General features: G+C 41.2%; 1 pseudogene; it reads left to right on the top strand.

Annotated features, from left to right (window-relative positions):
- The first annotated feature begins 23,273 nt into the window (after window positions 1–23,273).
- Window positions 23,274–23,391, top strand: LOC126204873 (5S ribosomal RNA; annotated as a pseudogene).
- Window positions 23,392–24,905: the final 1,514 nt, after the last annotated feature.

Here is a 24,905-nt window from a genome sequence, read left to right on the forward strand (position 1 = left end):
TACAACCCTGTCTCACTCCTTTCCCAACCACTGCTTCCCTTTCATGCCCCTCGACTCTTATAACTGCCATCTGGTTTCTGTACAAATTGTAAATAGCCTTTCGCTCCCTGTATTTTACCCCTGCCACCTTCATAATTTGAAAGAGAGTATTCCAGTTAACATTGTCAAAAGCTTTCTCTAAGTCTACAAATGCTAGAAACGTAGGTTTGCCTTTTCTTAATCTTTCTTCTAAGATAAGTCGTAAGGTTAGTATTGCCTCACGTGTTCCAACATTTCTACGGAATGCAAACTGATCTTCCACGAGGTCCGCTTCTACCAATTTTTCCATTCGTCTGTAAAGAATTCGCGTTAGTATTTTGCAGCTGTGACTTATTAAACTGATAGTTCATTTTGTTATAGCTCATTTTTAAGGTCCAGAATTTGTTCACATCTAATCTTTTTGTCCTTATGAGTTACGAATTGTCCGGAAGTACTAAATTTCTGAATATTCTGGCTATAGAAATGTAAATTTAATTTTGCTTCCTTTACATATACGTGCTGTACTTTATTTAATTTTTCAAGGATGATGTCATTTATAAGATCTTACTTCATTTTTTACGCGTTTATGTTCCCATTTATGACACAATAATACATTCTTCTAATGTTGGCAAGGCAGGACAATGCATATTCCTCTAGGAAAGACACAACAGTGTTGGTCTACAGTGTATTCATATACGCCAAAAATAATATAACGGTTTATCTGACTTATTGTCATTCTCATGTCAATTGTGTTTTTGAGTCATCGTTGTTCTTTTTGGTTCGATGAACACTGCCATCAGACATCCTGCGGTAACATCTTCATCTCAGAGTAGCACTTGCACCCTACGTCCACAATTATTTGTCAGATGTGTGCAAATCTTTGTCTTCCCCTTCCGTTTTTACCTCCTACAGTTTCCTCTAGTGCTACGGCAGCTACTCCCTGACAACATAAAACATGTCCCTAATCCTGCCTCTTCTTGTTAGTGTTTTCCATACGTTCCTTTCTTCACCTATTATGCAGAAAACCACATCGTTCCTTATTTTATCAGTCCGCCTGATTTTCATCATGTTTATATTGCCCAAAATCTCTAATCTTTCGATTCTCTTCTGTTACGGTTTTCCCACTGTCCATGACTCACTACTCTACAATGCTGTGTTTCAAACGTATATTGTCAGAAATTTCTTCTTCAAATGAAGTCCATTTTTTTTCATACCAGTATACTTCTCTTGATCAGGAATGCCATATTTGGCTATGTTAGTCTGCTGCTTATGTCCTCTTTATTTCGTCCGTCATGCGTAATTTTACTTCCAAGTTAGTAGATCTACTTCGTGATCCACAGTCTGGATTATTCTCCTTTCTGCTACATCCGTTTCACTCTCAATACGTATTCTCTACTCGTTGGACTGTTCACCCCATCCAACAGATCCTGTAATTCACCTTCACAGTAACTGAGGATAGCAATCTCATCGTATATCTTGTCACTTACATCCACCCTTAGTTTTAATGCCACTCTTGAATGCCACAACCTGTATTACAAGCCACTGAAGATTCTCCCTAGATAAAGGGAGCGAAACGCGTATGGAAAGAAGCAAACATACATTATGGGTTAAGAGGTATCCGGACACCCAAAAACACATACTTTTATCCTATTAGGTGCATTGTGCTGCCACTTACTGCCAAGTACTCCATATCAGCGACCTCAGTAGTCACTAGACAATGTGAGAGAGAAGGATGGGGCGTTCCGCGGAACTCACAGACTTCGAACTTGGTCAGGTGATAAGGTGTCACTTGTCTCATACGTCTATACGCGAGATTTCCACACTCTAAAACATCCACTGTTTCCGATGTGATAGTGAAGTGGAAACATGAAGGGACACATACAGCACAAAAGCGTGCAGGCTGACCTCGTCTGTTGACTAACAGAGAACGCCGACAGTTGAAGAGGGTTATTGTGTAATAGGCAGACATCTATCCAGACCATCACACAGGACTTACAAACCGCATCACGATATATTGCTAGTACTGTGACAGTTAGGCGGGATGTGAGAAAACTTGGATTTCATGGACAGGCGGCTGCTCATAAGCCACACATCACGCCGGTAAATGCCAAACGCCGTCTCTCTTGGTGTAAGGAGCGTAAACATTGGACGAGTTGTAAGTAGGCTGTTTAGGTTTTCTTCATTGGTAACGCCATGTAGCGCTCTGTATGAAAGTCGCTGGCTGTGCTGTGTGCAGTCTGTGGCTGGTTTGGATTGTTGTCTGCCATTGTAGTGTTGGGCAGCTGGATGTGAGCGGCGCGTGTCGTTGCGCAGTTGGAGGTGAGCCGCCAGCAGTGGTGGATGTGAGGAGAGAGATGGCGGAGTTTTGAAATTTGTAATACTGGATATCATGAACTGCTATATACATTATGACTTTTGAACACTATTGAGGTAAATACATTGTTTGTTCTCTATCAAAATCTTTCATTTGCTAACTACGCCTATCAGTAGTTAGTGCCTTCAGTAGTTTGAATCTTTTATTTAGCTGGCAGTAGTGGCGCTCGCTGTATTGCAGTAGTTCGAGTAACGAAGATTTTTCTGAGGTAAGTGATTTGTGAAACGAAACGTATAGGTTAATGTTAGTCAGGGCCATTCTTTTGTAGGGATTTTTGAAAGTCAGATTGCGTTGCGCTAAAAAATATTGTGTGTCAGTTTAAGCACAGTCTTGTATAATTTTTCTAAGGGGACGTTTCATACGTCGACCCTTAGCCTAGGATACCTCAATGGAATCTTCTGATTTTTTTTTGTAGTTTTTGTAATTAGTGTAGGTTTTGTTTATTGCTAGCGCGTAATTCTAGAGAGAATTTCCTTTGCAGTGTAGTTTTTCATTCTTGTACAGTAAAACAGTAGTGGCATGCATGTAGATTTGCAGCAAGTATTTCGCAGCTGCGCTTGCAATTAACTAGATATTATTTTCAGTGCTATGTTAATGTGTTCTCTTATTTTTGCTCTTGAAATTGTGCTTTTCTGAGTTATCGTGTGAAATATTGTGACAATAATGGCGTGTGAAAGACGTAATACTAGGCTCCAAAGTAAACTGAGAAATGACAGTGAAGACGAAAGCAGTGTGTTAGCGCCACCATGTAATGAATTAACTAATATTCAAAGTAGTAATTTGGTAACTGTGCATAGGGAAATGGAGCGGGCGTCAAATAATGGTGTAGACAGTGAAACAGGGAAGCATTATCGATCGATCGGTCGGCAACAGGTCGCCTCAGGAATCGGAATATTGCAAATACTGTAGACTTAGGTTTTGGGTTCTCACCGTTTTCTCAAATGAGTCAAGACGCATTTTCCGCTTGTCAAAATGTGATTGTTGCCGGTGCAAATTCACTGCCGAAAAGCACTGAGGAACATGTTTCAGACACCAGTGCATTGTTATTACAATTAATGCAACAAATGGGACAAAAGCTTCAAAAGTTAGACACAATGGGACAAAATCAGAGACAAACACAGCAAAAGCTTCAAAAGTTAGACACAATGGAACAAAGTCTTCAAAAGTTAAGACACAATGGAACAGCACCAGAGACAAACACAGCAACAGTTAGACACAATGGAACAAAATCAGAGACAAAAACAGCAAAAGCTTCAAAAGTTAGACACCACACTTGAACAAACACGTGAAGATTTAACTACTGAGATACATAAAATAGAATCGAAATTTCAAAAAGTCTGTAATGACTAAAAACACAAATTTGTGAGCATTTCCAACCTATTTTTCCGCGGCATGAAAATGCATTACAGAATCACGAAGCAGCCATAAAAGAACTGCAAATTATTGTTCATGAAAATCATGAGACCTTGCAAGCTAAAATGGACTCAGTTGCATCTACCGATTCGGTTACGCAACTTGCAAAATCTCAGGAAAACTTAAAGGACACAGTAGAAAGACACATGGAGGAAATTAGTTCATTATCAGAGAAAGTAGTTGAACTTTCGGATCAGCTAAATAATTTATCTACGAAGGTAGATGATAATCTGAATGACACAAAACCAGTAGTCTTTAATGACACAGAAGAATGCGAACAAATTAGGAAATTCAAACAAAATCAGAATCAAATTAATACGCAACACCAAAGAGAAATCCGGGAAGCACAAGATCAGCTGACACAGGTAATACAAGAATTACGTATTTCAGAGGACACTCGCGCTCCAATACGGGAAGAGGGACATAGAAATACGGAACAGCCTTAAAATAATAACTCAGGGCACTTCGGAAATTATGAAAGAAATTGGCAAGGTACACCGAATTTTGATATGGAACCGCCGAAACGACGTAACAATGACCGACATGCGACTCGCCGACATGATGATTTTGACTAGAAGCTGTTCATTACTACACGTAAATTCAAAACATTTAAGAATTCTGGCAATGACATTCATCCACAAGCATGGCTCAATCAATTCTCTCATTATTTTCCTCCCAACTGGTCATTAGAGCACAGATTATAATTTATGTGTGGCTACTTAGAGAATGAACCAGCTGTAAGAATGCGATCGGTCATTCACGATTGTCACAGTGAAGGAGAATTTTACCATGTCTTCCTCTCAGCATATTGGTCTCAAGCTACACAAGACCGAGTAAAACATAGCATCATAATGATGAAACATTGCGAACAATCTGAATTTTCCAATCTTGTGAAATATTTTGAAGACATGTTGCACAAGAATCAGTACCTGTCAAACCCATACAGCCCCTCAGAACTCATCCACATTTGCTTAATCAAATTACCTGAACATTTACGACATTTTATTTTGGCAGGACGTTGCAAAGACGACATTGAAGCTTTTCAGGGACTCTTACAAGAATTAGAAATTGACACTGATAATCGCAGAACGCGAAAACAGGATTACAACAATTACAGGTCACATCCGTCGCAATTCCGCGATGAAAGAAATAATAACTGGACTATTCTCACAACACAAATCGTGACCAAAACAGACACCACCCGTATGACAACCACTGGCAGAGTAATAGTTACAGAGAAAGTTCGCATTTCCGTAGTAATGAATATGACAGAGACAATAATAGAAACAGATAATATGGTAACCAGAACTATTATTATCAAGGGAGACAGAGTAATTTCAGACGCAACAGTTCAACGCACAGTTATGATTCTGGGAGAAATTCTCCACCACATGACCGACAAAAAAGAAACTATGTAAACTACCGACAAAACGACAGACCTGAATTCCATCAGAACTGGTGAGCTTCAAACAGGGCAGGGCCTTCTCGTCAAGGTGAATTTGTAGAAGTTAGGTCTCCTAATCCCAATAACGACGCGCGCCAACAAAGAGACAGACAATGACTCGCACCGCAGGCAGCCGCGGGCGCCGGCTGGCTCAGAGAAAAATAACATAGGCGCTAACCTTGAGAAAAATTCCAGTATTCTTTACCGACGTATACCGCATGATAATTGCGTTCAAGTTGAAACTCTGAGTACTATGAAGAGTAAAGGATTACACCACATTTCACATGTAAAACCGTTTATTGAAAGATAATCTGTTTTTTAACTTAGTCTTTGCTATAAAATTTTTCAGTTTACATTACTAGTATGCTTTGTCAGACTTAGAATCAATTAACATGCAACAATGTTTGAAGTTAAATATCCAGTCAAGAACCAAGAGAACTTATTTATACAGAAATTACGAATGCATTGTTATTGTGAACAGACAACACAGTGTTATTGTGTGTGTACATTCTTGCTTGTTAGTTGCACGATTACGTAACGACTATAAGGCTTACATACTTAGAACATATACTGCTAATGAGATTTTAATGCAACATTTTGGTTTACTAGAAAAGACATTCGTTATTTGAAGTAGTTTGTGTGAGATTAAAGATGACTTAGTATTTGGTTTCTGTGACAGCTACACGATTTTATCACGACGCTACTAATGAGTGACAATTTACAATGTTGCTTTTGCAGTGTTTCTGTTTTATATCTGCACAGTTTTCTGTTTTATTCTGGAAAGTAAAACATGTTTTAGTAGTAACTTTTGTGGTATAGCTACAATGAGACAGCCTTTTCTGTAGCACAACAATACGTTACAGTACAGTACTTTCTTCATCACAACAATAAGCGTAACTACTATGATATCTGTACGCAAATCATTTCACTTTTGTTTATCATGAGGCAAGTACATTGGCTTCTGCAGAACTTAGCTTTTGGAGGACGATAACTACGAGACTTCCACAGAGATTATCTTACAACATGACGCACAGTTTAGCGCTACAGTACACGTATTTGAGTGATTAATTTCGCACTTAAAACATTTATTTTTTTAAGATATTTGAAGTACAGTGATACAAGGGTTTTCCGTGATACATTTCATTCCGTTGCTGTAATCTGTAACACCTGAGGGTATAATTACATTAATCCTCTGGGGGGTACATGCTTACTTTGTCTACCATGTTTGTGGCAAGCACAAGGAGCCATAGCTAATATGGTATTTGCTTATACAACTTTACACATCGGTACCATATTTCTCCAACACAGTATTACACAGCTACCTGATTATTTAACAGAGAAACTAAAATTTTTTTACTACATCAGTGGCACATGTTTACGCAATTACACAGTTGGATAACTTCACACTTATGAAATTGTATTTTGTCTGTACTTTGTGAACTGTTCATATTTTTTTGGAACCATTGTGATACTATGAGAGCTTTGAATGATGTATTTGGTATTGGATCATGATTTTAAAGTACGTTTGAGGTAGATGACACTACTGATATGAGTAGAGAACTTTTTTTTAGGTTTTGAGATTATTGGAGGAAGCTACGACGATTTTGAGAGTTGACTGAGGTGTTATGATGTTATTATTACAATGCCTATGTGTATTATGCTGTTGCGGTATGTTTATGATCAATAAGCTGATGCTATATGAGTTATTTGAGTATGCTACATATCTGTTATGATGAAATATTGAAGAAGTGTCGACGAATAAGGTAAGGAATAATGAGTAGTGGTTAGGGACTCTAGTTTGTGAAAAAGGTTGTTCGAAACCAAGAATCGTGCTTTAAGAGTTATGAAATGTATGTAAATGCGTGAATGTATTACAATGCCGACGAAAATTTTTTGGACTCTGTTATCTCAATAGGATTTTGTTTCTACAGATTTGTAACGCAAATTCTTGACCTGTGAAATATTTTTATATGAGACTGTCACTGTAGCGGAAACTGCTGTCGTAAATATTTCCGTAAGAAAGTTAAGTGACCACCTGCACGTAATGCGTCGTGGGCACCCATCTGTGTCAGATGCCTGGAGAAAAAGCCATTAGTGTGTGCCTTTTCAGAGGCACAGGTAGAAAAAAAAAGGGAGGCCATTATCCTTGCTATTGACATTCCTTTGTAGAAAGCATTGTAAATACGACACCTTTAAACTTGAAAACATATGATTATACTGTGGAGCTCTTAATTTATGATATTTACTAAAATGCCTAATGAAATGATGAGAAAAATTTCACGGCTATTGTCTTGCTAGTTGAGAGAAATGCCATATGGCTTGCTTTATGTATTTATTTACTCATTTTGTTTAATATCTAGTTTCTAGCTGCACTGCAGTATTGGTTAAAATAAAATTTAATAGATCTACAAATATAAATATTTTATGCCTACAGATCCAGTAAATAATTTTACGATTTATTAAAAAAAAACGAAGGAGCATAAAAAGACATTTCCCTTCACAGGAATTGCATACAGAATTTTCTTTTCAAGTACTTGGTAATTTTTTGGTAGAACAACTTCTTGTGGTGCACCACTTTAATTACATAGACATTAAGATGTGAATATACATTTCCCTTGTCTGCATTGTTGTCTTTAGTGTAATATTTTTTTCTGCTTGAGCTATGTCATGTTTGGATATAAGTTATTTCATTTGCTGCTGCTGCTTGCCAGGCATAGTGTTACTGAATTTGACTTTGTATTACTCTGTTAAGCCAGTTTTACTACTGATTTATTTTTATTGTTTGCTGCACATTGCCTTATATTAGTTGTAATATTGCAATTGCTTTGCTAATTTCTATGATGCTGTTTGCTTTACAAATCTGCATTTTTTGTCATTGCTGTTTGCGTTAATTGTTTTGCGCTGCTGCATTGCCTCGTCCCTTAATTTAGCATCTGAGCTCAGTAGATTTAAGTTAGCTTAAGAGGGGTAGACTATATAAGAGAATGAGTTGCGATGAATTGGAAGAAATGCATTGAGAAGTTTTACGAAAAAAGTACAGAAAGCAGGTATAGATAGCACTTTTTGAAATAATGAAGAACGAAGGGTGATCTCCAAGAAGTAAAGAAATTTTTTTTGCAAGATACTGCAGTAAAAGAAACCCTGTCCTTTCCCTTTCTGTTATTCCGCTATCTGTTTGTGTACTCTTGTATGTTTGTGTTCTTCCTGTCTTTATGCGTTTATCTGATGAGAGATACACTGTAGAATTTTTCTGATAATATGTTATTTACTTTGTAAAGATATTTAGACACTATTTATTCTGTTTTGTTGCTCATATGTGAAGGTGGTGTTTCAAAAGTTATTCTGGTCTTTTATGTATTTCTTATGTCATAATTCCTGTAACACTGATGTACATGTTTGTTTCTATTCTTTTGTAAAGCGTGTTTTACTAAAAATGTTATCTGTATTGTTATGTTCTTTAATGATGTATTCTGTATCTTTGTAATTGTATTCTTATGTTATAAAATTGTAATGGACACCAGTTCATCAAATTAAGTAACTTGTAAGTTACACTTCACTGCACACGTTTCTGTTGGTCATAGTATATGGACAATATGTGAGAAGTAGGGACTGATAGTGTTTGCACGTGTGTTAATAATTCAGCAAGGGACTGGATAACAGTATTGCTGGCTCTAAGGGCATTTCAAACAAATGGTTTATGGACTTGCTATATTCTCCGCAAGACTCTTCGATGGTGATTGTGCACCTGCACAGTCGCAACAGATGGCTGTTGGCCGTCTCTACGAGGACTACAGTGGGTCTACACCTTTGCTGACTCACCAGTACCATTATTTCTACCAGGACTGCAGTGGGTCTGCACCTCTGGTGGCCCACCAATACCACAATCTCATCCAGGACTACAGTGGGTCTGCACCTCTGGTGGCCCACCAATACTGTAATCTCTACCAGGACTACAGTGGGTCTGCTCTGTGATGATCTACCTACCAATACTCTTCAAAATTTCGACTGACTCTGCTGTTTGTTTCCTCTGTTGTGGCCCATTACCTGTCTGCATGTCAAGAGTCAACACTGTCTTTCCGTTGGAAGGACAACACTACTTCTTCAAGACTGCATGGAAATCCACTACTTCCATGTGCATTGTCTTTTACTGCTCAGACTTTGAGAAAAGAAACGGCAGTTTTACTGTGATGAATGATCAGGACTGTCTTTATGGACTGTGAGAAAATTTTAGCTTTTGACCAACATTGTATTTTATTATCTTTGTTATTGTAATTATGAAAAATTTTATCAAATCATTATTGGCCACTGCCCAAAACAATTTGTAAAATTTTTTGTGAGGAGCATGGGGGCTATGTAAGTAGGCTGTTCAGGTTTTCTTCATTGGTAACGCCATGTAGCGCTCTGTATGAAAGTCGCTGGCTGTGCTGTGTGCAGTCTGTGGCTGGTTTGCATTGTTGTCTGCCATTGTAGTGTTGGGCAACTGGATGTGAGCGGCGCGTGGCGTTGCGCAGTTGGAGGTGAGCCGCCAGCAGTGGTGGATGTGAGGAGAGAGATGGCGGAGTTTTGAAATTTGTAATACTGGATATCATGAACTGCTATAAACATTATGACTTTTGAACACTATTGAGGTAAATACATTGTTTGTTCTCTATCAAAATCTTTCATTTGCTAACTACGCCTATCAGTAGTTAGTGCCTTCAGTAGTTTGAATCTTTTATTTAGCTGGCAGTAGTGGCGCTCGCTGTATTGCAGTAGTTCGAGTAACGAAGATTTTTCTGAGGTAAGTGATTTTTGAAACGAAACGTATAGGTTAATGTTAGTCAGGGCCATTCTTTTGTAGGGATTTTTGAAAGTCAGATTGCGTTGCGCTAAAAAATATTGTGTGTCAGTTTAAGCACAGTCTTGTATAATTTTTCTAAGGGGACGTTTCAGAGTGAACAGTGGAAAAACGTTGTGTGAAGTGACGAATCACGGTACACAATATCGTGATCCGATGACAAGGTGTGGGTATGGCGAATGTCCGGTGAATGTCATCTGCCAGCGTGTGTAGTGCCAACAGTAAAATTCGGAGGCAGTGGTGTTATGGTGTGGACGTGTTTTTCATGGAGGGAGCTTGCACCCCTTGTTGTTTTGCGTGGCAATATCACAGCACAGGCCTAGATTGATGTTTTAAGCACCTTCTTGCTTCCCAGTGTTGAAGAGCAATTCGGGGATGGCGACTGCGTCTTTCAACACTATCGAGCACCTGTTCGTAATGCACGGCCTGTGGCGGAGTGTTTACATGACAAGAACATCCCTTGTAATGAACTGGCCTGTACAGTCCCATGACCTGAATCCTGTAGAACACTTCTGGGATGTTTTGGAACACCGACTTCGTGTCAAGCCTCACCGACAGACATCGATACCTTTCTTGAGTGCAGCACTCCGTGAAATATGGGCTGCCATTCCATAAGAAACCTTCCAGCACCTGACTGAACGTATGCCTGCGAGAATGGAAGCTGTCATCAAGGCTAAGAGTGGGCAAATACCACATTGAATTCCAGCATTACCGATGGAGGGCGCCACGAACTTGTAAGTTATTTTCAGCCAGGTGTCCGGATACTTTTCATCATGTATTTTGATGCAACTAAGGAAAACATAACGAATCGTAATAAATGATCGCTCAAGTTATTTAAACCGCAAAGAGCTGAAGTAAGGTCGTGGACAAACTGACGTTATTATTCGTTGCTTCGAGTAGTGGTGTGACCGCATCCGCCGCTGTCTGTGGCGCTCGCGGCGTGTTGGAGCCGGCGCGACCCCGCCGCCGCTGGTCTTCTTCGGCCTCAAGGCCTGCCGGATGACCAGTGGCTGGCGCGCCAAATGCCAAGCCGTCGCCTCGCTCACGTGCCCCGCGGCTAGGAGACACCCACCCCACCCCCTCCCCAACACCTGCTGGGTACACTCCGATCACGTTGCACGGTGGCTCCTCCGTCTCAGTCCTATACTGCGCGCGCTTAATACGCGTAGAGGTAAAATTTGACGGCAATGTGTGGCCGCAGTAGTATTGGCTGCAATATGGCTTCAGCGTACCAGCGTATGGCTGGTAAAATTTATGACACAGGCTGCTGCAGGTAGATGGCGAGGTACCGCTGAGGTGTTGCTGGTTTAAAGTTATCTCTTTAAATTTATTTTAAGTAAAAGTGAATAATGTTGATTGCGTTATTAATGCTCGTTGCCTGTTAGATACTAAACTCCGCAATTCCTGCTTCGAAACGAACGCATAGCAGATATTAAAGATCGTAACCTGCGTAACGATAGTTGTTGAAGATAATATTTAACTGCAAAGAGAAATCTGACTGCGAGAATTCTAAGAAAACTATGTCTGGTCTGAAACTTATTGTTATCCCAAAATCAGACAATGACATTTGATGAAAAACTGATTACATTGAAACTAAAGTTGGTCCTTATGAAATTTAGTCAAAGAAATAATTTATTTTCTATAGTGTTGGTCTTACTTGGGTCGCGCTGGATAACGTCATTAAAACTGCTCTCGTAGCTACAGCGCATCTCGGTAACATACGCTAAATCTACTGAGATACGCTAGGGTACAATACGTTCTCTAAATACATTGTTATCATTCTAGGTTCATAATTTTTGACAATGGTTTAGAAAAAAATTGAAATTAATTAACTACTGGGAAGTGGACAATGACTCTGGGTTAAATTAACTCAATAACAAAACTCATGTCATTTAACTTAATAACATATAATCAAATTTCAATAACATACAAGCTTACTCTGAAATCGCGTAACTATAATCCAAGAATTACAAAAATTAAACTTCACATGTGCAGTAGCGCCTTTAACAAAATTATGCAATCTGATTCTTAAATCGATTTATCTCACAATCGTTGATAAAACTAAGAAAATAATGAAAAGCATAGACTCCTGAAAATTCTTTTCCTCTCTTTCCATTAATTCATTACATAATTCCCAAAAATCTCCATTGTTTGCTGCTCACTGCTATTAAACCAAAACTCGACTGCTCACATCTAACACCAAAGCTCAACTGCCTGTCTCCTCTCCTCTTGCGATCAACAGCTAAGTGTGGCGCACATCTTCGCAGAGCGAAGATCACATCTTACTCATCTCTGTGCAGTACAACTTCTCCGCCGAGGCTTCTCTGTGATTCATACCTTATGAATGTGATTCCACACATCCAAAACAAGAAAAATTCCTACGAATATTTACAGACACACCTCTCACACTAGTTTCCGCCAAGGGTAGGCTATGCGCTACTTAATATGTTGCAAAATGCCGCGCATAGAAACGGGATTCTTCCGGGCCTCAGACAGCTGGTTCTATTGTTAACAGGAAGGTAGGGTCAAGTGTTTATCATAGGCCTTAGACTAGGGAACATTTATACCCCTATCAGAAGAATCGTCTGAGTCTAGCTATCGTACGATATAGGGTCGAAGTTTGAATAGTTCATACTTCCTCCAACCTAGCAAATGGAGCGATTCATTTTGCATTTAATGTGGTCTATGGTGCGCTTTAAGGGCCTATTTAGTTAATGAGTAGTTTATGAGAAAACCCGAAAAATATAGTTTTTGAGCAGAATAACCTGATAGTCGATATCTTGACGGCTACATACAGCAAGTGGCTGTTCTTTGTACGTTACATTCCCAAACTCTCGATATCGAATAATCTCGAATATTTTCGTGACATCTTTATCCGTTTCCGAGATATAGAGGTTCAAAGTTGGGGGAAGAGACCAAACAGCGAGGTCATCGATCTCATTGGATTAGGGAAGGATGGGGAAGGAAGTCAGCCTAAACTTTTTAAAGGAACCTTCCCAGCATATGCCTGGAGCAATTTAGGGAAACCACAGAAAATCTGAATGTGGATGGCTGGACGCGGGATTGAACCGTCGTCCTCCCGAATGCGAATCCAGTGTGCTAACCACTGCGCCAAATCGCTCGGTACCCCATTTGCACACGTAAAATACACGCGTGATATCAATACCAAAACGTAGTTTATAATGTGACGTGGAACGGAAAAATATACTGTAAAATGCATCACTTATTAGAAGCCGGCCGGAGCGGCCGAGCGGTTCTAGGCGCTACAGTCTGGAACCGCGCGACCGCTAAGGTCGGAGGTTCGAATCCTGCCTCGGGCATAGATGTGTGTGATGTCCTTAGGTTAGTTAGGTTTAAGTAGTTCTAAGTTCTAGGGGACTGATGACCTCAACAGTTAAGTCCCATAGTGCTCAGAGCCATTTGGACCACATCATAAGAAGGATTCTGGGACCCCCTTGTCGTAATGCTGACGCACATACTAAATTTTGGCACGCGTAAAATCCGGTGTAAGAGGTAAAGTTAGTTTAGCGTTATTTTAAGTTCACATAGATATATTATCAAAATTTTACTGACCCATAAAGGTCTTTTCTATGACATTCCCTGCTGTGACACAGAAGAAACGGGAGCCGGCGGAGAAATACTTCTGTCGAAGCACAAATATGGCTAATACATTCGTGTTTATAAGATTCCGACTGAGAAGTGGGGTACTAGTTGCCGATATTCGCACTTTTTTAGTCTGAGAGAGAAAAAGACAGTGGAAGCGGGGAAGAGACGGAAGAAGTAATGCTACTGTAACATAGATGGTTGTGGTACAGAGGGAGCGAAGGAGATAATGGCAGTGTGAGAGAAAGAGAGGGACACGGTGACAGTGGGACGCACTTGACAGTGCTAGGAATAGGGTAAAAGAGACAATGCCAGTGGGAGGAGAAAAAAGAGAAGTAGAATATCGAAGTGGGTTAAAGCCAGCGATTATGAGGGAAGCTATGACAATGATAACGAGGAAGAGAGAGAGAGAGAGTGACAGTGAGAAGAGACAATAGCGGTAGGGAGGCATGATTGGGAATGATTAGGATATTAACAGTAAGAGAAAGGTGACAGTGAGAGGAGAATATTGTAGTTGGACAGAACGAAGGGGACTGTAGCAGTGACATTGGAGACAATGACAGAGAGACACAAAGAGAGAATGCAATTATTTGGGCTGAATTTGTTAGGAGTGGAAGTGGATTGGTATGGGTAACTTACAGTTAGGTACTTGTGGGTGTGAGCGAGTTTTAGCGGAGCTTATGGGAGTGAAATGTGAGTTCCATGATAAAACTGGCGCGAGTATGTTCGCATGCCGAAATTTGTGGAAAAACATTTTGAAGTTGCTGAGCAAGGTAGAATGAGGCAGCTGATACCCCACTAGTGACTGTCTTCTAAAACAGGAGCTTTACCCTTTGTTGTGTTCAGATAGGATAATTTTTCACCTGCTTTCGTCTGACTGGGTTAGGTCTCCCTCCGTCCTTGGCTGTAAATCCTTTCATCTCTTTATCACCCTTGCCTCCTCTTTCGCAAGGCTACAATAATGCAGTGGCAAGGCACACAATAAAGGCAATGAAGCAATATTGGTAGGTCTTTTTTGTCATCAGTCTTCTGAATGGTTTGATGCAACCCATCACGAATTTCTCTCCTGTGCCAACCTCTTCATTTCAGATTAGCATTTGCAACCTAAGTTCTCAATTATTTTGCTGGATGTGCTAAAATCTCTATCTTCCTGCCCAGTTTTTATCCTCAGCATCACCCTCTAGTAGTACGGAACTTATTCCCTTATGTCTTGACATCCTAAACACCCTATCATTCTGTCCCTTCTTCTTCTTAGTGATTTCCACATATTCCTCTCCTGTCCGATTCTGCGCAGAACTCCTCCTCATTCCTTACCATACCATTCCATCTAATTAGTAACATTCTTCTGCAGCACTACGTCTGAAATGCTTCGATTCTCTTCTGTTTCGGTTTTCCACCGTCCCTGTTTCACTACCATATAATGCTTTGCTCCAAACGTAAACTCTCATAGATTTCTTCCTCCAATTAAAAGCCTCTGCTTGATAATAACCGACTTGTCTTGGACTGGAATGCCGTTTTTTGCTAGTGCTAATTTCCTTTCGATGTCCTACATACTCCATCCGTCACACATTATTTTGCTGCTAGGTAGCAGAACTCCTTAATATCATCTAATCCACGCCCATCAACCCTGACGTAAAATTTCTCGCTGTTCTCATGTCGGCTACTTCTCATTACTTTGAATTTTCTTCGATTTAATATTAATCCATATTCTATACTCATTAGACTGTTTTCCCCATTCAGCATCTCCTGTCATTCTCCTTCACTTTCATAGAGGATGACAATATCACCCACGAATCTTATCATTGATATCTCTTCACCTTGAATTTTAATTTCTCTTGTGAATCTTCCTTTATTTCCGTCATTCCTTCTTCAATGTAGAGACTGAACAGTAGGGCCGAAAGACTACATCTCTGCCTTACATCCGTTTTAATACGAGCACTTCGTTTTTGATTTTCCACTCTTATTATTCCATCTTGTCTCTTGTACATGTTGTATATTATTCGTCGGATGGTACATCGCGCGAGTCGTACACTCCACATCCCAGCATCGATAATAGTTTGGTTCCCATTTACCCCAATTATTTTATAAATTTTGATGGAGTGTTATCCATCCATTCTGCCTCATTTGATTTCAATTCTTCCAAAGCGCCTTTATATTCTGCAGCGCCTTAGACCACTCCGCTAATCCCGCGCAGCTCTCGTTTCTAATACCAAACCAATACTCTCCAGTAAAATTTCTTCTACTCTTCGCATTATAACCGCATTCCAGTCCCCCATGACTATTAGATTCTCATCTCCCTTTACGCACTGAATTATCAGTTCAGTATCCTCACACACTTTCTCTGTCTCCTCGTCTTCAGCATGCTAGGCCGGCATGTATACCTGATCTATGTTTGTCGCTCTTGGTTTGCTGTTGATTCTGATGAGAACAACCCTATCACTGAACTACTCACAGGAACACAGTTTCCGCTCTTCATTTCTAATCATAACGAATCCTATTCTCGATATACCATTTTCTGCTGCTGTTCATAATACCCCATACTCATTTGACCAGAAATCCTTGTCTCCTTTCCATTTCACCGGACTGAGCCGCACTGTGTCTAAATTGAGCCTTTCCATTTCCTTTTCCAGAGTGTCTAGTTTCGTTGCTTTCTTCAGGCTGCTGACATTCCACGCTCCGACTCGTATAACGTTATCCTTTCGTTGGTTGTTCAGTCTTTTTCTCATGGTCCCCTCCCCTTTGGCAGGCCGCTCCCGGAGTTCTGAATGGATAACAATTCCGGAATCTTTTGCCAATGGAGAAATCATCATCACACTTTTTCAGTTACAGGCCGCATGTCCTGTGGATAGATATTATTTGTCTTTAATGCAGTAGTTTCCATTGCCTCCTGCATTCCCATGCTGTTGATCATTGCTGTTTCTTCACCGTTAATGGCAGTTTCCCTACCCAAGAACAACAGCGTGCCCCTGAACCTCTGTCCGTTCCTCCGCCCTCTTTGACAAGGCCGTTGGCAGAATGAGGGTGACATTATGCCGGAAGTCTTTGGCCGCCAATGGTAACGGTTTTTATACGAAGTTCAAGCGATGGCGGGGTTCGAACGCAGGATCGAGGACGCTACCCCTACTTGGCACTTACTTTCTAGAGGTGAACAAATGCAAGAAGCATGAAGTGTATAAATGTGATACGTATATGATCGACCACATAAAAGGAACACAGGAAATAATACATACAAACCCTACAAAGCGAAAAAGCACTTTCTCCTTGCTACAGTCTTAGCAGATGTGCTGAAATGGGCACTAACTGTTTTCTGCATAGCTTGCTCAAATTACTAACGTGGATTTTCGTGTTCATAGGCGTCAATTACACATTTGGCCTTATTTTGTTATTATAGTATTTGTGTACATTACTTTTCAAGCTCTGTACCCCCATGGCGGTAGATGGATCAATTTTATAAAATTAATGGATATCTCATTGAACTGGTGAACTACGAGGAAATATTAAGATGAAAATTTGATTGTTATTTCAAACGTTCCTACAAAGCGTCCTAATGAATGGTACTAGCATGCATATAAATGAGAAATACACTTAAAAGACACAGACCAAACATCTGCATGAATCACCAACAATCAAAAACTGAAAAGTGACCGCCATTCTGGCTGTACCTCACATCCAGTCTTTCATTGCGGTAAGGTCTTATCGGACGAATTGTTTCTACGGGATATTAAAAATCGTGTTACAACTGTATGGAAAATGTATGCATCTGTTCATGAGTTTAAGTTTTACGCATTCCTCACTTAAAAAGAATGGTGCTCAATCTTTCTTTTCCTTGTTAACTTTTTACCTTGTGGAGTGCAGAAACAGGATAACCACTCTCACTTCCACTAACTCGTGCTTGCCCGTTTGGCTGCCATTTTGTGGCCCGTGTGAACAGTTCTGGGCGGAAATGTACAGCCGCAAATATTGCCGGTTAACAGAGGCCAGAAGTGATGGAGAACACGTGGCTACAATCCCTTTGGGCGGTAACGATAGCCCACCACAATGCCGAGCAATATGTTGGAAATTAAATTTTCTATCGCCTCGGCTTGCCAGAGCTTCATGAGGACGCATCGTATAATAAGGTAAGTTGTCGGCCTTCGCAAGTAGAACGCTGTAGACATTCACTAATGCGACAGAGTACAAAACATAGCACAGCAGCGTCTCATTGTTGTTTGTAACTTGTTACTGCTTTTGTACTACTGTGAATAATATGATGAAAGTATTTCTGCAGCTACGGAAGATATACGGGACTGACAATACACTCAGACTTCAAGGAAACGAGATGTACCAAATTCCTGAGGAGACAGGTAGCGACATGTGCGAATGTTACCGAACCGTTAGTTCATGGAAGTCGTGGATACAAAATGCGTACACAGATTACTAGCGGAGACTGTGGTATACGCGGACTTCGGTAGATTTGGGATTAGAAGAAGTGTACAAATACGGGGTTTCTGGAAGCACTTAAACAGATTTGGTTAGTGGCTTACTTATGTTGATACCATGTTATATAAATTCTCTAGGTTCTTCACCAGTGTTAGTGCAGAGTAATGTGTAGGAAATGTATTTAAGTGATTAACATTACAAGATCTCAGGTCAATATAAGTGCAAACATGAAATGCTGCCACATTAATAACCGTTATAGCCCCCCCCCCCCCCCCCCAAAATCGAGCATGCATTGTTTTGTACAGGTGCCGGATGTTAGTTTGTGAGATAGAGTTCTATGCTGTAGGAGTTGGTCGGTCCATACAGAGACAGTTAATGATGTTTGTGGATGACGTTAGAGCAGATGTCCGATGATGTCCCATATGTGCTCGATTACAGACAGAACTTGTGTTCGAGTAGGTCAACGCAACTTGTCGATAATCTACAGAGCACGTTAGGTTACAACAGCGGTTATGTCGGCGAGTGTTATCCTGTCGGAAAAAACCCTCTAGAATGCTGTTCATGCGTGGCAGCAGAGCACGTCGAATCACCAGACTGACTTAGAGACTTGCAGTCAAGTGCAGTCAGTGTGTCATTACTCAGAGTGTAGGTCAAGTGTGTCTAGCTCGCAGACAAGTTTATTGCAGGCCGTCAACGGGCCTCCTTCTGACCAAATCAAGGCCTTCACTGGCATCGAGGAAGAGCCAACAGTCACCAGAAAACTCAAGCCCTCCATTCTGCCATCCAATGAGCTCTTCCTTGACACCATTGAAGTCGCAAATGGCGTTGACCTGTTCTTGAAGTAATCGAGTTGTAACAGTTCGTTGTGTCACTGTGGTGCCAACTGGTGCTGAAACAGCTGCTGCAGATGCAGTACGGTGCACCAGTGCCTTATGCCGAACACAATATTCTTCTCTCTCGGTAGTGGCTTGTGACCGTCCGCAGTCCAGCCGTACATTCCCGTGACCACCGCTGCCAGCACTCATGTCCAGTGGCTACATTCCTACTAAGTCTTTCTGCAATACCGCAGAAGTAACCTCCAGCTTTCCGTAGAGCTATTACACGAGGATTCTCTGTCGCCTTAAGGGCCATCTTGACTCACGTCAGCTCGGCATGTCCACTCGCAAAGGTAATTAACGCTCACAACCGTTACAGAATGTATTTAAAGTATACCTGATTTGCATCCTCATGGTGACGCTACTCTTAACATTCTTATGCGGTTGACGTGAAATTGGGTTAGACATCATCTTTTAGGTGTAGAAACACGCCTTCCAACTCTCCTTTATGTCGCGCAACTCCTTCTAGGTGCTTCAGTATAGGGGAGCTCAAGGCAATGTGGTCACATTGAGGAAGAAAGCACTACATTTGACATATAATTCAGACTTACTGTCTCTAACTTCATCACTGAAACTGTTGATGTATATACAGGGTGAAAATTATTTAAACCGACAAACTCTGGGAGGTTGTAGGGGACATCAAAACAAATATTTTTCCCTAATAATTTTTTCCTATGACGATTATTTAAACCGGTGGAGGCCGTATTACGCTCTTCAGTTGTTAGAGGCCGTTTTACGATCTTCAGTTGTTAGAGGGCGTATTACGCTCTTCAGTTGTAGGCAACTGCTGTCCACCAGTGACGTAGTGCATTGTCTCTGTTTACTAATGAAGCGATACACCTCGAGTGAGTACACTGATATGGTTGGTGCGTACTACGTAGCGCACCACAACGGTCGAGCTGCACAGCGGGTTTATCAACAACAATATCCTAATCGCCGTATCCCGCACCATACGACCTTTGCTCCTGTGTACCAACGTCTGCGTGAGACCGGGTCATTTAGCAGATTACCTGGACAGGGACGCCGTCGCACGGTAAGAACGCTACAATTTGAGGAAGCTGTCTTCCACCATGGGATCCAACACTCGTGCAATTGCAAGTAACACAGGGACGTATAAGACGAATGTAAGAACAGTCCTTCGAGAGCAATTGTTACGTCCATTTCACTTACAGCGTGTCCACAACCTGGAACCAGTTGATTATCTACCCAGAGCACAGTTTTCGCAGTGGTGCCTGTAACAGCGTGAAATGCATCTTACATTTCCATCCTCTGTGTTGTTTACCGATGAAGCAACGTTCGGACGTGATGGAGTCATCAACACGCACAATTCGCGTGTTTGGAGTGAGGATAACCCACATGCCACAGTTACTAGCGCTCATCAAGTGCGGTTCTTCGTTAATATGTGGGTCGGTGTTGTTGGGACTGTTTAATTGGGCCGTATCTGCTACCTAGGCCATTAAATGACAGGCATTATTACAATTTTCTCGCCAGAGCATTGCCAGAATTACTGGAAGACGTCCCACTCCCTACAAGACAACGCATGTGGTTCCAACATGACGGGGCGCCGACACATTTCAGTCGTCGATTCCTGGACCGACGGTTCCTAGAAACGTGGATTGGCAGAGGTGGTCCTGTACCATGGCCTGCTCGATCCCCATGTCCCCTCTGGAATTTTTTGTACGGGTAGAGATGCGCAACCTTGTTTACACAACTCCTGTTGCATCAGAAGGGGATCTGGTTGCCCGGATAGTAGCATCAGCAGGAACAATTCTGGATACTCCTGGTGTTTTAACCCGTGTCAGACAGAACATGATCCGACGGTGTAACCTTTGTTTACGTGCCAATGGAGGCATTTTTGAAAATCTACTGTAATTGAAATTGGGTTCGACATCTACATCTACATTTATACTCCGCAAGCCACCCAACGGTGTGTGGCGGAGGGCACTTTACGTGGTACTGTCATTACCTCCCTTTCCTGTTCCAGTCGCGTATGGTTCGCGGAAAGAACGACTGCCGGAAAGCCTCCGCACGCGCTCGAATCTCTCTAATTTTACATTCGTGATCTCCTTGGGAGGTATTAGTAGGGGGAAGCAATATATTAGATACCTCATCCTATTAATGTGTTGTCTCTTGGTCATAAAAAAAAATGGAAAAGTGTTTGTTGGTGTAATTAATTTTCCGCCATAGAAATCTTCCTCTACCGGTTTAAATATTCCTCATAGGAATAAATGACATTAGGGGAAAATGTTTGATGTCCCCACAACCTCCCAGAGTTTGTCGTTTTAAATTCTTTTCACCCTGTACACATATAGTGAAATAATTGCTTACCAGTTTTATACACTTAGACACGTTTACGGTAATATAATAATCTGAACGTCTGCGCAGTGACCATTTTGCCCCATGTGGTCCTTTGGTGAAAAAATGTATATAATATTAAATAATTGCATAAAGGAAACCACACTTCAGTGCAATAATTAATTTTAATACAAATATACTCTACACAAGCCTATAAGAGTTACTAAGTTAACTGAAAATATCATCGCCGGCCTAGGTGGCCGAGCGGTTCTAGGCACTATAGTCTGGAACCGCGCGACCGATACGGTCGCAGATTCGAATCCTGCCTCGGGCATGGATGTGCGTGATGTCCTTAGATTTAAGTAGTTCTAAGGTCTAGGGGACTGATGACCTCAGCTGTTAAGTCCCATAGTGTTCAGAGCCATTTGAACTATTTTGAAAACATCATCACAAACAAATCTGAAAACAACTTTTTGAAATTAACATAAAGCAACTATTTGAAATTCACATTTTTATACTACAGTTTCTAAGGGAAATCGAGTAATAGTTGCATGAGTCTGCTTCCCATATTTGCTCATGCTAGAATCACGTGTGACATCGTCGCAGTCATCGCCAACTCCAAGTCTCAAAGAGACTATTCAAGACAAGATGAACAACGTTGGTCTATCCATTCTTCAGCGCTTGTCGACCATCTATACTTACAGAACATGCATTCAGCGTCATTTTCCTCACTTCCATCCTCGCTGCTTGTATCCTCCTGAACACACGTCTTCCTCCTCTTGGTGTTAGTCTCTCCTTGCTTACCTGAAGCAGCAAGTTTCCTCGGCGCTCTTTTTCTTCTGCTCTGCACATTCTTCTTCATTTCGTTTTCCTTTTGTTTTGCTACTTTCTAATTCTTCTCTCAGTCAGCTGTTGCTGACATGGGCTGCTTGCTACGATAACAGCTGAGCCCCTTTTCCTCTCCTGCGAACGAATGTCAACGGATTTGGGTAGTGGGCTGCGGTGACACTGGAGATGGAATATGTGGCGCATTATCAGAGGATGTAGAGGGAACTGGTTCAGTTTGCAGGATTTCTGAATACGAAAACATAGACCTATATTCAAAAATAAGAGGTCTGTCAGTAGGCAAAAAGGCAGAAAAATCTGCTTCTTCAAAACCACCGGGATTAAAAGGACAAATGCCACATTTTTCTAATCCATAAATTTCTGTTACAGGAGCTGCCGCCCGCAGATACGCTTCTCCAAAAAATCTGCTCACTTTTTATTGGATCACTCCTAGTCCATGATTGTTGCGGAGAGACTTCTCTGTAGCAGACTGTAGTCAAGTCTTTGGAGGAAGCCCTTGAGCGACGAAAGCACGGAGTCCAGAAACATATGGCCTCAGTATGCATATATCGATTATTTTTGGGAGATGCCTACGCGACCTGAAGATGGCATAATGAATTGACGAAACTTGTTGCGAAAATCAAATAAATTAGCATCCCAGTTGTACGGCTTTTTGACCAATTTCACGGTTAAAAAGTAGTTAATCTGCCTCATCGGCGTTAAGGAGGCGATGGGGCGGATGGTTTTCATACTTGAGTGTTTTTAATACGGAGAAAAATTTACCTACATCAGACTTGTTAAAGGCCTAGGCTCCAACGACAGATGTCGCTTCAGGCGACCCAGTGTCAGTACTGAATGACGACTCTTCTATCCGTAGAACCAGTCTTACCCAGCAAGATGTGATTCCTTGTTCGAAGGATGTTTAAGTCTTTTCTTGTCGGCCAGTTGAAAGGCAAAACTTCTGACAACTGTAACTGTAAAGCCAAAGCACAATGTTTCCATTTTCAAAAGACAGTCTTTTAGTTCCTTCTCCTGTTCTGGAGTGAAAAGAGGTCGCTTTGAACAAAGGACTTTTTTTGTCTTCTGTTGCGTCTTGAATTAAGTTGTGGACTCGTTTCTTAAGTGTCATTCTCAGAACACGAAATATTTTAGTTGCTTTCTTCCAGCCAGGCCAACGGCCTTGCCTCTGTGGTAACACCGGTTCCCGTCAGATCACCGAAGTTAAGCGCTGTCGGCTTGGGCTAGCAACTGGATGGGTGACCGTCCGGTCTGCCGAACGCTGTTGGCAAATTGGGTGCATTCAGCCCTTATGAGGCAAACTGAGGAGCTATTTGACCGACAAGTAGCGGCTCCGGTCTCGAAAACTGACAACGGCCGGGAGATAGGTGTGCTGACCACATGACGCTCCGCATCCGTATCGAGTGACGTCCTTGGGCTGAGAGGATGACACGGAGGCCGGTCGGTACCGTTGGGCCTTCCAAGGCCTATTCGGACGGAGAGACGGAGTTTCTTCCAGCCCATTTCGCCACTTCTCAATGCTTTAACAGCCTAGTTGTGAAGTCTTGCGCGGTTCTGGCCAAGAGTTACCTGTGAGACAAAACTCGAGTCATACGTTTGAGTATGTTTGGGGCAAAGCGATCTCCTGTAAGAAAAGCGCGACCATTTTGCCCCAGTCTCTCTCAGGCTAGAAAAATATGACAACAAGCTGTCTAACACATTTTAAAATCTCGAAACACTGACTTATGTCAAAGATGCAGCTTATCAAAATAATATAAATAATAATTCTCACAATTAATTCGAAATTAATGATATAATAATACTGACATTACCTTACTACAATACTTCACAAAATCGATTTCTTTCCGTTAGCTTCAAAATAACACAACAAATCACCTCGCGGGACTTTCAACGGACGCTTGAAACATGAACAGGATATAGCATAAAATTCCGCCGAGAGTTAGCAGCGTAGATTGGTAAGATATTACAGGGTACCACGCGACACCGACGAATCACTATACACGGGTCTCTCCTATATGTATGCTGATATCCGCCCGGAGAAAATGGTCTTATAGAATTTTACTGGAAAGCTAGTAGTTCATCAGTAGCCACCTTAAACCCTTGCGGAGCATGTGGAATGTTTGCTACGAAGTACCCCACACGTCTTGCGAAAGAACTTATATATATAGTCCCAACATGAAGATTCTTTTTCTATCTATGGCTCACCTAAACAAGTTTTTTATGTCAACACGAAATGATGCAGACCATTATGTTATGTTATTAGTAAACTTAATTTTCAGCATATACCTATAACTTCAGATCTCATATATTTGTTCGTCTTTCTTTCCAGATTTTCCACAGATCGTAATTGTCATCCATACACTGCTAGCAACGTGGACGCAGTAAAATAGGTATCTCGAGCCCCATGAATAGAAGCTACACCAGTTTCTACTTTTACAGTAAGACTGAAACTAACACAGACCGAGTGGCACACAGTTTGGCTAAGAAGATTCCTTCTGGCTAAAACAACTTGGTCCTAAATAGAAAACAGCAAACCGCCACTGTTAATAATGCTGTTTATTCACAGAATTAGCGCTGTTACTGTTTGGGACCGACGATTTCTTCTTGAGATGGCTGTCCGCTTTCAGATGCATATTTTCTTATGTTTATAAGGGCATCTAAACGTGAACATCCGTATGATTGGTTCGAAACAGGTGACGCCGCTATTTGTGGGAATAAAAGTATTATTAACAGTGGCTGCTTGCTGTTTTGTACTTTGCAAGGATCAGTCTGTATTTTCTATAC

The sequence above is a fragment of the Schistocerca nitens genome, chromosome 9, assembly GCF_023898315.1.
Source record: "Schistocerca nitens isolate TAMUIC-IGC-003100 chromosome 9, iqSchNite1.1, whole genome shotgun sequence".
NCBI lineage: Eukaryota > Metazoa > Arthropoda > Insecta > Orthoptera > Acrididae > Schistocerca > Schistocerca nitens.